Raw genomic sequence first — 8,524 nt, forward strand, 5'->3', positions numbered from 1 at the left:
TTTTCTTTTTGATATTATTGTAGATTTATTGTTTCCTTAGTTTTGTTTTTTAGATTGGTCATTTAAAGTGTATAGAAATATAATTAATTATTTTTATTGATATTTTATCCTGTAACTTTGCTGAATTCATTTATTAGTCCTAGTAGTTTTTTTAGTGGATTCTTCAGGGTTTTTTATACAGTATACAAGATCACATCATCTGTGAACAGAAATAGTTTTATTTCTTACTTTCCAATCTGGATTACTATTTATTTTCCTGCCTAATTGCCCTGTGTAGAAAATCCAGTACAATGTTAAATAGAAGTGACAAAATTTCACACCTACCCTTGTCTTGCTTCTGACTGGGGGGAAACATTCAGTCTTTCGCTATTAAGTATGGTGTAAACTGTGGGTTTTTCATAGATACTGTTTATCAGATTGAAGAAGGTTCTATTCCTAGTTTGTCAAGGTCTTTTTTTTTAATATATCATAAAAGATATTCGATTTTGTCAAATGTGTTTACTGTGTCTATTGGTTTGATCATATGATTTTGTTTTTTATTCTATTGATATGGTGTATGACATTAATCAATTTTCAGATTTTAAAGCAACCTTGAATTTTCGGGATAAATCCCACTTATTATGGTGTTCTGTTCATATGTTGCTAGATTTGGTTTACTAGTATTTTGTTCATGATTTTCACATCTATATTAGGAAGATTGGTCTATAGTATACTTCTCTTGTTTTTATTTAATTTGTCTGATTTTGATATCAGAGTAAAACAAGTATTTTGGGATGTGTTCCTTACACTCTTTTTCTTTTTTATAAAATTTTGTGAAGAATTAGTACTAATTCTTCTTTAAATGTTTTGCAGAATTCACCAGTGAAGACATCTGGGTGTGTATTTTTTTTTTTTTTTTGGCAAGGGGGTGAGGTAGTTTATTGATTACAAATTCAATTTATTTTCTTGTTATTGGTCAATTTAAATAACTTATTTTGTTTTGGGTTGGCTTATGTAGTTGTTGTCTTTCTAAGAATTTATTCAGTTTATGTAAGCTATCTAATGTATTGCTATATAATTGTTCATAGTATTTTTTGTAATCCTTTTTATTTCATAAGGTCAGTAGTAATGTCTCCACCTTCATTTCTGATTTTAGTAATAGATTATTTTCTTTTTTCTTGTTCAGTCTAGCTAAGGGTTTGTCAATTCTGCTGATCTTTTCAAATAGTCACCTTTTGGTTTCATTGATTTTCTCTATTATTTTTCTATTCCCTGTTTCATTACATTCCTCTTGAATCTTAATTATTTCCCTCCTTCTGCTTGCTTTAGGTTCAGTATACTTTTCTTCTTCCAGTGTCTAAGATGGAAGATTGGGTTATTGATTTGATATCTTTATTCATTTTTAGTATAGACATTACAGCTATAAATTTTCCGCTAAGCACTACTTTAGCTGTATCTCATAAGTTTTGGTATTTTATGCCTTTATTTTAATTCCTCTCAAAGTATTTTCTAATTTCCCTTGTAACTTCTATTTTGCCATATTATCTTTTTTAGGAATGTGTTAATTTCTACATATTCTGAGTTTCCCAAATTTCTTTCTGTTACAGATTTGTAATTTCATCCCACTGTGTTTGGAGAACACACTTTTTATTATTCAATTCTTTTAAATTTATTGAGATTTGTGATCTATCCTGGAGAATGTTTTATGTGTACTCAAGAACAATATATAGTCTTCAGTTGTTGGTTAGAGTGTTCTAAAGATACGTAGTAGGTCTAGCTGGTTTACAGTGATTGTTCAGTTTTCCATTTCCTTGTTAGGTACATATATGCTTATAACTTTTATATTCCTAACAGATCAACCCATTTATCATGTAAAATATCTGATTTTATGTGGTTATTTTTTACATGATGTATATATTTCCATTCTTTTACTTTCAATCTATATGTACCTTTAAATCTGAAGCGTGTATACTGTAGACAGAATATATTTGGCTGTTGTTTTACTTTTATCCTGTCTCACATTATCTGTCTTTGATTTGATTCTTAAATACATTGACATTTCATGCTATTATTGCTATAAATAGATTTATGTCTACAATGTTATTTTGTTTTATTTTTCGTCGTGCTTTAGGTGAAAATTTACAGTGCAAATCAATTTCTCATTTGAAAATTTATACACAAATTGTTTTGTGACATTGATTGTAGTCCCTGCATTGTGTAAACACTCTCCCCCTTTCCTTTTCCACCCTGAGTTCCCCATGTCCATAAGTACAGTCCAGTTTTCCTGTCCCTTCTTGCCTTTTCTTCTTTGCTTTTGAGCAGGTGTTGCCATTTTGTCTTGTATATTTGCTTGAACTAAGAAGCAAGTTCCTCAGGTGTATTACTGTTTGCATTATATGCCTGTCTAATCTTTGGCTGAAAGGTGGACTTTGGGACTGGCTTCAATTCTGAGTTAGCAGGGTGTCCAGGGGCCATAGTCTCATGGTTCCTCCAGTCTCAGTCAGACCAGTAAATCTGGTCCTTTTTTGTGTGTGTGAATTTGAATTTTGTTCTACATTTTTCTTCTGCTCTGTCCAGAACTCTCTATTGTGATCCTTGTCACAGCAGTTGCGGGTGATAGCCAGGCACCATCAAATTCTTCTGGGCTCAGGCTGGTAGAGGCTGTGGTTCATGTGGTCCGTTAGTCCTTAGGACTAATTGCTCCCTTGAGTCTTTGGTTTTCTTCACTTTCCTTTGCTCTGGACATCAAGAGACAAATAGTTGTATCTTACATGGCCACTCGCAAGCTTTTAAGACCCCAGATGCTACTCATCAAAGTAGGATGTAGAACATTATCTTTAAGAAATATGTTATGCCACTGGATGGTGCCGGCTACCACCAATGACCTCCCTGGCAGGGAACACAACAGAGAGTCCCTGATTGAGCCAGGGAAGGGTGGGATGCACAATTCAAATTCTAGTACAAAGACCAAACTTAATGGTCTGACTGAGACTGGAGGAACCTCAGAAAGCATGGCCCCTGGACTCTCTGTCAAACCAGAACTAAAACCATTCATGAGGCTAACTCTTCAGACAAAGATTGGACTGGACTGTGGGACATAAAATGATACTCATGAAGAGTGTGCTTCTTAGCTTAAGTAGACACATGACACTAAATGGGCAGCTTCTGTCTGGAGGTGAGACGAGAAGGCAGAGAGGGTTAGGAGCTGGTTGAATGGGCAAAGGAAATCAGGGGTGGAAAGGAGGAGTGTGCTGTCACAGTATAGAGAGAGCAATTAGGGTCACATAACAATGTATGTGTAAATTTTTGTATGAGAGACTAACTTGAATTGTAAACTTTCACTTAAACCTCAACAATAAAAAAATAAAGAAATATGTTCTGCTAATTGACCTACGTGTCCCCCTAGACCATGGTCCCCAGCCCTCAGTCCCAGTAACTCGGTCCCTCAAGGTGTTTGGATGTGTCTAGGAAACTTCTATGATTTTGCCTTTGTCAAGTTGTGCTGACTTTGCTTGTATTGTGTGTTGTCTTTCCCTTCACCAAAGTTAACACTTGTCTACTGTTTTGTTAGATTTGCTCTCACCGCCCCTCCTCTCCCTCATAACCATCAAAGATTGTTTTTTTTTTTCTGTGTGTAAATTTTTTCTTGGGTTTTTATAATAGTGGTCTCATACAATGTTTGTCCTTTTGTGATTGAATTATTTCACTCAGCATAATGCCCTCCAGATTCATCCATGTTGTGAGATGTTTTGTAGATTCATCAATATTCTTTAACATTGTGTAATATTTCATTGTGTGTATGTACTATAAGTTATTTATCCATTCATCTGTTGATGGGCATGTAGGTTGTTTCCATCTTTTTACCATTGTGAATAATACTGCCATGAGCATGGGTGTGTGCATGTCTATTCGTGTGATGGCTCTTATTTTTCTAGAATATATTTGTAGGAGTGGGATTGCTGGATGGTGTGTTATTTCTATTTCTAGCTTTTTAAGGAGATGCCTTATAGTTTTCCATAGTGGTTGCACCATTTTACATTACCACCAGCAATGCATGCGACAACCTTTCCAACATTTGTTATTTTCTGTTGTTCTTTTTTTTTTTTTTTTTGGATTAGTGCCAGTAATGTCGGGGTGAGATGGTATCTCATTACAGTTTTTATTTACATTTCTCTATTGGCTAATGATCACCAGCATTTCCTCTTGTGTTGGTTAGCAGCCTGAAAGTCTTCTTTGGAAGTAAATATTCATATTCTTTGCCAGTTTTTGATTGGATTATTTATATTTTTGTTGTTGAGGTATTGAAGTATTCCGTAAACTTTAGTGATTAGACCCTTGTCAGATACACTGTAGTTAAAATTTTTTCCCCAGTCTATAGGTTCCCTTTTTACTCTTTTGATGAGGTTTTATGATGAGCATAAGTGTTTAATTTTTAGGTGCTCGCAGTTATCTAGTTGACTTTCTGGTGTTTGTGTATTGTTAGTTATGATTTGTATTGTATTTATGCCATGTATTAGGGCCCCTACCTTTGTCCCTATTTTTTCTTCCATGATCTTTATCGATTCAGGTTTTATATTTAGATCTTTGATCCCTTTTGAGTTAGTTTTTGTGGATAGTGTGAGGTATGGGTCCTGTTTCATTATTTTACAGATGGACTTCCAGTTTTGCCAGCACCAATTGTTAAAAAGACGGTCTTTTCCCCATTTAATGCACTTTGGTCCTTTGTCAAAGATTAGCTTACCATAGGTGGATGAATTTACATGTGGGTTCTTGATTCTGTTCCATTGATCTATGTGTCTGTCATTGTACCAGTACCAGGCTGTTTTGACTATCCTGGCTGTAATAGTAGGTTCTGAGATCAATTAGTGTGAGGCCTCCTACTTTGTTCTTTTCCTTCAATAACACTTTGCTTATCCGGGACCTTTTTCTTTTCCATTTAAATTTAGTGATTAGTTTTTCCATCTCGTTAAAGAATGCTGTTGGTATTTGGATCAGGATTGCATTTTATCTGTAGTTTGCTTTGGGTAGAATTGACATTTTTGCAATTTTTTTTCTGTAAGTCTCACACCATTTTGTCCATCTATTTCTTTTAGTATTTTCTTTTGCATGAAGTGAATATTTTCTAATGTATCATTTTAATTTCTGTAATGATATTTTCAGTATATATTATTTGTAATTAATATTAATATAGTAACACTTTTATGTAGCATAAGTGCCAATATTTTTTACAGATTGCGATTTATTTTTATTCTTTGATTCTGGTGTTTTTTTTTTTTTTCCACACAAAGTAATGTTTTAAGTAATCAAGTTCATCATTATTTTCCCTTTTGACTCCTAAATAGTGAGCCTCCATTATGAAATATTTCACTACTGCCAGGTTATAAAGTAATTCACTTTTTCTTTTTCTATTGTTTTATATAGTTTTATTTTTTTTAAAACAATGCTGTCTACTTGTCACAACACTACTTATTACCATGTCCATTTTTTATTCATTGATTTGAGGTGCTGCCTTTATTGTATAGTAAATTTATGTATGCACTTGGTCTGTTTCAGGATTTTCTCTTGTATTTAATTGGTCTGTATGTCTGTTCATGTGCTTATTTCATATTGTTTTAATAGCAGTGGTTTTATAATATGTTTTTATAACTTCTGCAAAATTATTTTGAGCTTTTTATTCACCCTAGCTGGCCATACCATAAAACATAAAAGCAACACTGCCATATTTTGATGACATCTTACCTTAATTTGGGGGCAAATATCTAAGAAGAAATAAACCCTCTTTATTGTTATAACTTTTATTACAAATTGAAGTGTATTAAGTTACAGTAAACATCAAAACATGCTTTTATTTTCTCTATTACATTGGCTGGATGCATTTTCAGATCTTTCTTTGGCATAAAAATTATTTTCTTTCTCCCCAAAGTTCAATGATAAGTTGAGAAATTTTACAAGTATATAGTGTAATGTAAATGATTGGTGTACTAGTTAAGATATTTTAGTTGCAAGTAACAGAAAATAAATCTGGTTGATTTAAGGAAACAAAAAGGGAAGGTTATTAGTGATACTAGCATTCTTTATGGAATACAAAAGTAAGGAATGGAATTGCACCTGAGATTGGAATACTGTAGGGAAACTAGAAATTGTTTTGCTAGTGTTTTTGCTTTGTCCTTTGAGTCTACTTATCTATGTTTGTTTGCTTCATTTTTCTTTCTTTAGTTTACATGGCAGAACACTTTTGCAAACAGCTGATGAGTTTCAGCCACATGGAGACAGACTGACTTCTCTTTCTAAGTTCAGGTTTTAACAGCCTGTGCAGCTTTGGTCAGATCTCTCACCTGAACCCGTCAAATATAATCAGCAACAGGACCATATTATACTAACAGTTTTTCCCATAAAAACCATACGTATTTGTTGGAGAAAGGGTATCCAGAAGAAAGGATATTCTGGGAAATAACAATTAGATGTTTTTTACAGATAGTGAGCGTTGGTGGAATAAACAATAACACTTTTCACACAAAGAATCTTATTCAATAATTGATTTTTTTCTAAACCTACTTTACAATTATCCTCCCTAAATTTATTATTTAGCATTCATTTCTCATCGCTTCTCTTCATATTCCCTCCTCATCGAAACTAAGATGCAAATTACATAAGTGCTCTTTTCTATGCCTCACAAGACTTTTGCACTTGATACTGATAGCTATGTATTCAGCCCAGAGTTCTCCAGTTACTTCAAAAATTAATAGAACTGTCAGTGATCTGACTTGTTTTCTGGGAATCATTTTTACTCTGGAAAAAGATAGACCAAAGAAGCATAAGGCAAAGCCTAACAACAACACTGGGTTGTGATAACATGAGCTAATTTGTGCTAGGAAGTAATAAGTCAAGTCAGAGAAGTATATTTTCAACTAAAACATTTACCATTCATGAGGCAACATGGAAAAGTAGGAGCTACTTCCAGCAGTACCTTTTGCTATATTCCAAAGGCCAGATTGACTATGTTTTCTCTGTGGAAATTACTGTAGGCCACATGCTGTCCTTGACAACTTTACCTTATATAAAGAAACCAACCAGCCTCTGGTATCAGGTACACAAATAATAGCATAATTTAGTAGTCACCTGGAGGAAAAACCAGAACAAAAAACCTTCTCTATATTTCCAGAATATGCTTTTACAAATAGAATATTAATAAACTATGGAAAAAAAATACTAGTGGCATGTTATCACTATTGTTGATTAATCAGAAAGAACATGTCTTGAGGAAATCAGTGTGACTTACTTGCTTTATGCAGCATGACATTAAAGATAGTTACCTACTTGCTGCATTACTTTGCTCATTGAAGTATAACATTTGGGGGAAAAAAAATCCCTGTGCTTGCTAGTGATTTCACTTGCTCATGAATATCCCTTCTTTTAAAAGTGCACTTTCTCTATCATATCTAATCACAATTGCTTATTAATCTTCAATTTAGAAAAATGGTTGAAATAATTTGATTATCATAGCGAGTCTATGTGAGGCAACAGAATGCATGTAGCTCCCCACCAAAATACTATAAAAGGCATCAAATGTGATGACAGAATGAAAGAATCACATAAAAATGTAGAGATAGGAAACTGAATAGAAAAAAAAAAAGATACACTATGTGCTTAAATCCTAGGTCAGTTCAAGCATATTATGCCCTCTTAGGAGTATCCAGAGCAACAACAACAAAAAAGATAGATTTATGATCTTACATCCAGTGCTCACTTAATGATGTTCTTATGTTTCATACGTCAGACATGTTTTATTAAATAGAAGACCATTAGGCTAAGTTTTCTCCCTTCGGTGTACTAACATTCTCCTCCAGGAGATAGAATAGATTCTCCATTAAAAAAAAATGGGGTGAATTGATCAGGTTAGGTAGATATCATCTTAGAAAATGTCCAGGTGATGGGACACGATATTGTTACATATTGGTTTAGGGGAAAAGGTGTTGGAGAAGATGAGTAACACTGACCTTCTGGGCACAGGAGAAAGATGGTGAAGAAAAGTAAGACAATATGAAAGGCCATCTGCTTTTCATATCACAATTCTATCTCAGCCAGCTCTATATTTAGACTTAGATGATGTTGCCATGTAAGTTTAATAGTTTTTAATCTAGGTAAACTCTTTCTGAAATTCCGAAAGCTATAGTGAGAGAGCTTTAATAGAATTTTTTAAATTTAAAATTGTATTTAACTATTCTTTTATCATTTTTCACCTAGTAGAAATGATTATCAGTAATATATCAATGACTTTGTTGCTGATAATTATTTCTTGGCAATAAACTTCTGCTGTATCTGCTTTGACTGGTATTTTTATAGCCAAATTCTATCATCACAAACAAAATCCTGAATGAGTTATAAAACTTTCAAGATTGAAAAAAACAATTATTTCTCAAAAATGTTTCATATGTCAAATACCATACACAAAATAATTTCTGTAGAAACTAAATACTTAAATATAAAATGAAATAATAAAGATATTCAAATAAAATATGGACATATGTATATATGATATTGGTAG

The sequence above is a fragment of the Trichechus manatus genome, unplaced genomic scaffold (assembly GCF_000243295.1).
Source record: "Trichechus manatus latirostris isolate Lorelei unplaced genomic scaffold, TriManLat1.0 scaffold00224, whole genome shotgun sequence".
Classification (NCBI taxonomy): Eukaryota; Metazoa; Chordata; class Mammalia; order Sirenia; family Trichechidae; genus Trichechus; species Trichechus manatus.